The sequence below is a fragment of the Crocodylus porosus genome, unplaced genomic scaffold, assembly GCF_001723895.1.
Source record: "Crocodylus porosus isolate Cpor-Errol unplaced genomic scaffold, CroPor_comp1, whole genome shotgun sequence".
NCBI lineage: Eukaryota > Metazoa > Chordata > Crocodylia > Crocodylidae > Crocodylus > Crocodylus porosus.
Window position 1 is genome coordinate 43,646,434 of NW_017728949.1, and position 7,690 is coordinate 43,654,123.

At 39.0% G+C, this 7,690-nt stretch overlaps 1 long non-coding RNA gene across 1 annotated transcript in view; it reads right to left on the reverse strand.

Annotated features, from left to right (window-relative positions):
- LOC109323192 overlaps positions 1-6,127 on the reverse strand; it is a 43,989-nt gene extending 37,862 nt beyond the window's left edge. The window contains exons 1-3 of the long non-coding RNA XR_002104573.1: positions 6,020-6,127; positions 5,599-5,645; positions 3,796-3,962 (exon numbers count right to left, since the gene is read on the reverse strand). This is a non-coding gene — a long non-coding RNA (uncharacterized LOC109323192). The remainder of the gene's footprint in view (positions 1-3,795; positions 3,963-5,598; positions 5,646-6,019) is intronic.
- Positions 6,128-7,690: the final 1,563 nt, after the last annotated feature.

Here is a 7,690-nt window from a genome sequence, read left to right on the forward strand (position 1 = left end):
TCAGTGCTGCAGTCCCTCAGCTTGCCCACCAGAATTGGGTGGGACACTGTGTTGAAGGCCTTCTGGAAGTCCAAGAAGATGACATCGACTTCCTCCTGCCCATCTAAGCTCTTTGTTACTTGGTCATAGAAAGAGACCAGGCTGGTCAGGCAGGATCGCCCTGGCACAAACCTGTGTTGGTTACCCCTCAACATCACTTCCCCTGCATGGCTCTCACATAGATGACCCTGTGTGCGTTAAGGTGCAGTGGGCTGAAAACTGTAGAGGTGGTGTCCCCTGCTGAGGCCACAAAGCCTGCCAGCTGTTGAGGAGATAGGTGCAGGGCTTCTGGGTTCTGGGGCCCTGCACCTCCAGCTGCTGACAGGCAAAACTCATGACATGCGTGCTTGTGCAACTGACTGTCTTTGTTCTGGGGCAGTTGATTGTCTGTATTGATTATTTCCTCTCCTTAGTTTGTAGTTTTGTAGGAGTTAATCGCTGCTAATAAACTCATTATCTAGTAGCTACTAGTAGCTAGGTACTGCGTATTGAGCTGGTCCCTGTATGAATCACGATCGATTGGTAACTGGTAACACAGTAGCTTAGCAGCCAGGCCTGCAATAGTTCTGCCCCCCCTGCCCCCCAAACCTGTGCTCCAAGACACACACAGTTGCACAAGCACCCATGTCATGAGTTTTGTCTGTCAGCAGCCAGAGGCGCAGGGCCCCAGAACCCAGAGGCCCTGCACTAATCTCCTCGACAGCAAGCAGGCTTTGTGGCCACAGCAGGGGCTATCAGGCCTGCACCTATCTTCTTGAAACTTGGCAGGCTTTGTGGCCTCACCAGGGGCTACCACCCCTGCAGTTTTCACTCCCCTGTGGTGTAACACACACACGACATGAGTTTTGCTTTCAAGATGTTGAGGTGCAGTTTCCCCCAACCCCCTGCACCAATCTTATTTAAACTTGGCAGGCTTCATGCTCTCTACAGAGGCTATCACCTCTGCAAGTTCCATCCAAATCAGACAAAAAAAGCCAAAGTTACAGATATTTCATTGATCCCCCATTATACCTTATGGCCGGATCTCCGAGGCAGATCTGAAGCTTCAGAGCCACTTTGGCCAGATCGAGGCAGGAACCTGGTCCAGAGCTCCAGATTGGATCCCTGGTGTCCCAAGTGGCTGGATCCAAAGCTGGATCGAATAGCTGCACACTTGCACAGGCCTACTATTTTGTCTTTGATCTTACCAACTATTCTGTCTTGTTGGTGAGTGAGGAACAGAGCATGAATGGCAAGTATTCTTCTTTGCACCTCTGAAACTTCTGTTTCAACCTTGTATGCCAGACTGCAAAAGCAGCTGCACAAATAGCAACACTGCCTCTACAGAAGGCTTCTGCTGGGGTAACCTTAATTTCTTTTTGTGTTCCCAAAGCCCTAGTTGGCTGTGAGCTTACTTTGGTAATGATGGCTTTGCCAAGGTATTCAGTGCTCCCTTTGCCTTTTTCTGTGGCTCCAAACATACTGCAAGAGCAATCAGGAAATTGCTGGGAATCAGCCAGGCTTGGACCACCAGAGAGAGGCAGTGATAAGTAAACAAAACGACAAACATTTTGAAGTTGGAGGAAGAATGCTTTTTGAATTTTAGAGGCGTGTACAAAACCTGGTCTACACTTTAAAGTTTAGCTGGCATACTTAAGTCAGTAATGAGCTCTAATCAATGCAGCTAAGCCAGCAAAAGCCCTTGTGTGATTGTAGTTATACTAACAACATTGTCTTTTTGCTGATATGGCTTATGTCCCTCAGGGAAGAGATATACATTGCATCTTCACCTGAAGAGTCTAACAGTTACTACAAGCAAGTCCATGTTAGTGGTGACAAAGCCTTCAATCTTTAATGAAGGTTTCTGAAAATCATGACCCAATTCTACCTATCATTTGGGTCTGTATCAGGCCTAACTAACTAACCAACCGTTTCCGCCAAATCATGGCGCACATGTTTTAGAACACCTTGAACTAGTCAATAATAACTAATGACTAGTTAAATTTCAAACATACCTTCAACAAGGGCCCACATAGTAGGCTACTAAAGAAGCTAAACTGCCATAGGATGAGGCAGTGCCATGAATTAAAAACTATGAGAAAAAAAGTAGAGTAAGGTAAAATGTTCAATTTTCATCATGGCAAAAGAATACCAGAGAGCTGCTTCAAGGTTCTGTATTAGTCCAATATATTGTTTAATTAGTCTGAAGAGGAGCCAAATAGTGAGGTAGCAAAATCTGCAGATGAGGAATTGAGAAATTAAAAGGAAATGCTTTTCTACACAAAATACAATGAAACTCTGGAACTCCATTACCCCTCTAGGGCCAAGAACTTAACAAGGATGTTAGCAGGGATAACAGGGAAATTGGCAGGAATATTACATCTCATGGTTCAGGGATTAAACTGATTTATAGATTTTATAAATTGTATAGATTTATAGATTTATATTAGGCAGGAGGAGGAGATCAATGTGGAGGACATGATCTTACCTCCCCCCACCTGTCCCACATAGTTATAGCACCTTTCACCTGGTGCTTATCATTGTCAGAAGCTGGATACTGCTCTGCCAGTCAGGATGGATTCCAGGTTTGATGCAATACAGCAAATCCTATGCCCATATCCATGTAAGGGCAAACTTAGGTTGAGGCATATGCTTAAATTCCACTGGCTTCAGTCAACAGCGAGTTTCATCCTTAACAAATAAAACTTTACATCTCTGTGAAGTAGGGAAATATTACATATTTTACTTTGTGGGGAAATTGCAGCATGCAGAAATTATACATTTTATTTGAGGTCATACAGAAAGTAGGCTCCAGGTCTCAGAATGAAATCCAGATCACTTGAAAGCCAATCTTTTGTTATAGTCAGAAGAATGCTACAAAAGGGATTAATGAATGAATACGGGCAGGTCTACAAGTTCATTACTCTGCAGCAGTTACTACACATTTACTTTAGTACATGCTTAATGAAGTACTAACTAAATGTGCAGTGACTCACGCTACTGCACAGTAGCACCAGTGCATAGTTTTTTTTGATGTTTACTGCACACTAGCCTAATAACATTGCGCAGCAGTATATTAGCATGGTTTTTGCGCAGCACACTACTGCGCAGTGTTATTAGGCTACTGTGCAGTAAGTGTCTTATGTAAATGCACCCTCCTTTTATTAAATTCTTAATAAACTCTTAACTTAAATTTTGGGTAAAATTTTCAGCAAAAAAGAATGATATACTAAATGAGCTAAAACAGTATATGATAAGAACATATTTATGAGCTAAATCCTGAGAGATAGATTAATCATTTTAAGTGACTTTCAATAGTGACTTTTACTATATTTGTCCTATATAATTTTAAATTACACAAAATGTTGAAAGTCATACAGGATGCTATTTCAAAATAGTCTAATGTGATATATTATCTTTTTGTAACCCAAAACTATGCTGCCTCTCAATAAAAAGTAATAGTTTCTTGTGCAGTACCATACTTCTGGGTTTACAATTCCAAATGGTCTTAGAGGGAAAGATCTTTAGGGCCTGATCCTGGAAAATCTTATAAATGTAAGTAACTTTATTGTCTTTTACTAGTATTGCTTATATGAGTAATATTAAATGAGTTTACTCATGTGAAACTGTTTCTACCAAAACAGGATCTAATTTTGCTAGAGGATCCATTAGCCAGAATTATATTTCATAAACTAATGTGCATATTATGGTGTGTATGTAAATACACACATAAGCAAAGACAAATCAGCACAGGTAAATATACACACTTATTCTTACCAGCATTAGACCAGAGAATAAATAGCAAAATTCAGCTCTGAGCAAAGGACACTCCTCTTGAAGAAGTAGGAGATGGAGAGTTGAGTGAGTTGTCATCTTCAGGGATGGATTCAATAGCTGACAATGATTTGTAATATTCATCCTCTCTGTCAAGCACTTTGATTTGGCTTGAAATAAAACAAAAAAACCCTTATTTTTAATAATAGTTAAAACTTAATATTGTCAATATTTTAAATAAAAACTTGTCTATGATGGGGAAATGAAAACACTGAAAAGTGTCAATGCAAGAAAGAAAAGAAAAGTTCAGATAATTTGATTAACCAGAAATAGTGTTTGTATGTCTCTCTATCTTGCTGCCTCTTTTTGTGCCATAAACATATTCCACAGGAATGTGCTCTGATTAGAATGAGTTAGAGCAGACTTGATTGAGTCTGCTGCAGGGTCATGTGTATTTAGCGTCCCATGTTTCAAAAAGGTGGTGGGGATGTTTTAACTAAAACCCATTGGACGAGCTCTAGTTAAAGCACTCCCCCAACCATTTTGAAATCTAGGATGCTGAATACACTTGACACTACAGTGTTTTAATTAGGGTGGTTGTCCAGGAACTGTTCTAATTAAAACATTCCCCCTCCTACCCTGGAGCACGTGTATAGACACCCCAAATGACTCTGATGATCAGTAGAAGGCCACACAGCCTTTCACCTCTATGTCCACAGTAAAGCCATACAAGTTTTTGCTTACAGAAAGTATTTTATATGACAAGAATACTGTTGGAACATTTTCCACTAATATCCTATGACTTTTGGCTATATATTCATTATTTGGAATTGTATAGACTCTACAGGCAAAACGCATTTCAGCTTAGGAGTTTTTGTGAATGATGGACTTGATCCAAAGCTTACCAAAAGCAATCTGACTAACTTAATTGATTTTTCGATCAGGCTTCATTTATTTCAAAGATATAGAAAAATGACTATGCAAACACTTCTGGCCTGAAACCTCACACCAAAACTATGTAGATTATTTTTTGTAAGACTATTTTTTGTTTATAAGAGAAAGTGGAAGTCAGTCACAATTATTTGCAGAAAAGAAATAAAAAGAGCCATAAAATATCATTAAAACACCATAGGTTTCATTTGAATGAATGCCTCAAATGCATCTTTGCTCTCTTCACCAGAAGTGGTCGCTATCTGGCCTGTGAAAGTAGAAAGTTAAACCTGTTACCACTGCATGATGATCTGTTGGTTTTTGTGAAATGCATTTAGGTATCTCACCCAGCTTTCTAGCTACACACACTCTCACAGTAGTTTGAATTAATTAGTTGAGTGGGCAAGGAAGGACACTTTTCAAGAAAGAATTCCCCTCTTCATCTTCCCTTTCTTTGAACAAGTTGCTCTTGAGGAACGTTAAAAGCATACTCCTAGAGTGGTGGTGAGAAGCCTGTACATCTCTTGTCCCCACTGAGCTTGTTCCAGGCCAATGGACACCAGCTTTTAAGAGTTGTAGTCTGTCATTTTTCATTATTAATACTTGCATTTTAAAAACAGCAAAAGAAAGCTAACATTTCCTTGAGTAATACTGTGAGAGAGCTGGGTAGGAATATTCTGTAAGAACTTGTTCTAGTGTCTGCAGACAGTAGTAGACACATGTTTTACTTCTGTAGAAAATATCCGATGTCAATGCACAGAGAAATGTTAATTGTTTATTTTTAGAAGCCTCTCTAGAAAGTTTTGCATATTCTGTAATATCACAAAGGAGTTCTTCTGTTTACAGTTACTTAGAACTAAGAAGATAGATATTTACCCAAGTTTTCTTGGCTTCCTCTTGCTCCCTTGATATTCTAGAGCTCCCTGTGGAGAGGGCCAAGAACACACAGTCAAAGCAAAGCAGCAAGTCGTTAATTTTTAATTCAAAGTGATTTTGTGTTGAATGCAAGCAGATGCTGATAATATCAGAAGTCACAGCATAATTTTTTTGATCAAAGGGCTCAAGTGAGCCTGATGAAGCATGCATCTTGCTCGTCTTTGATAAACCACATCAATTATTCACCGTGAAGGCAGACATCCTGACATGAAAGCAACAGATAAAGAGCATAAGCACATGTTCAAGACGAGAGCAGAAGAACGTGGGGGTGGGGTTGGAAGGGCTGAAACAGGTATTAATAACAGAATTATTAACTGGAAACAAAGCCAGTAAAACAGCTTTATTGCTACTTTGAACTCACATTTAATTGGTTATAGTACATGTTGTCCTCAGGGCTATTCAGCATTTTGGGCTGCTGACATCGTCGACGAGGTGTTCTCAGCTTCTGTTCAAGATAGTTTTCTGAACCTACAGTAAGATAATGCAATTTAGTTTTAAGCTGTGCCAGGTGCTCTGAATGTCTTAACATATTTTAGACTATAAACAGTTCTTTCTTATGTCCTATTTGGTTCTGGATTTATTAGCAAATCTGTCCTATCTAAGCAGACATATAGAAAGTTTGGAAACTTTGTTTCCTGTTTTGAGACTTGGTTCAAACAAGAGTTTTTAGATAAGACCTTTTAGTTTTTATTTGCATAACATTTTATTCCTACATGTACACATATAACATAGTTCTGTGTTCCTTTCTTTATACTGACACCTTCTGTAAGAGATAGTGCTGGGAAACATCATCTAGTAGCACCAGCAAAATGTCTAAAGTAGACAGTTCTAAAATGCTCTGACCTATGAAAATGAGTCTACTAAAATCTTTATTTTTATATAAAAAGTTAGCTTCTTGACATGGCATTTTGCTTAATTGTAACAATAAGTCTAGGTTGGAATAATGCTTCCTTCAGAAAATTTGAGGCACACATCAGCTAAAAGTTGCTTCAAGTCATCTGATGAGTTCATGTAATTTAAAGAGATAACAATTTCAGGTGAGGGTAATAAAAAAAGCGATGAAAATATTGTATTAATAAAATAAATAAAAAATGGGAATGCATTTAGATTTCTAATAGATTATTTCCACATATTTTTTGATCTTTCCAGAATCTGGTTTTATAACAAGAACAATAATAGCAATAACAATAATTATATATTTTTAGTTGAAAGGAACACTTGACTATTTAACTTGTATTAGAAACTCTGAAGTAAAAGTAATAGTCACAGTCACAGATGAGCATTAAGTATGAAATTAAATAATTTTCAGAGGAGAAGAACAGGCCCCTACAAGCCTCTTTGAAGACAGTAGAGTTGAAGGTAATAGGGGTTCTGTGAAGATACAGGGCTCCGCTTGCACTGCTCTGAGTATAAGGTCTCGTCTTCACAAGCATGTAATATTGTAAAGCAGAGTTGTGATTCATGCAAATCCCCAGATTACCAACCACTGGGCATGTCTACACATGCACATTTACTGTGCAGTAACTGAAATTACTTCACAGTAACTGAAAATTACTGTGTAGTAAAGGCAGCATCTACATGTGCATGCCTATACTGTGCAGTAAATATGGCAACTTACGCTGACTTGGGTGTAAATTTGATACCTGCATGATGCAGGTATTAAATTTACACCCGGTTAGTTACTGTGCAGTAATGCACATGTAGACACTTTACTGCACAGTAACACTGTGTGTATGGATTGACTTGGGACTAATGTTAGTCCCAAACCAGTCCACACACAGCCTTACTGCACTTTAATGCCTGAATGTGTAGATGCCAGCCTAAACCCACTTACTGTTCAATAATTTACTGCACAGTAAATACATGTGTAGACATGCCCACTGTGTTCTTCTGCAGTTACCTCTGAGTCAGGTAAAGCGAACAGCTGAACCTAGGTTTCTCACAGCCTCCTGGAATGCCTAGACTGTCTGTCTACTCTGGGATTACTCTCCCTCTCTCTAGTTGTTTGCATAAAACTTAGGACATTTTTACA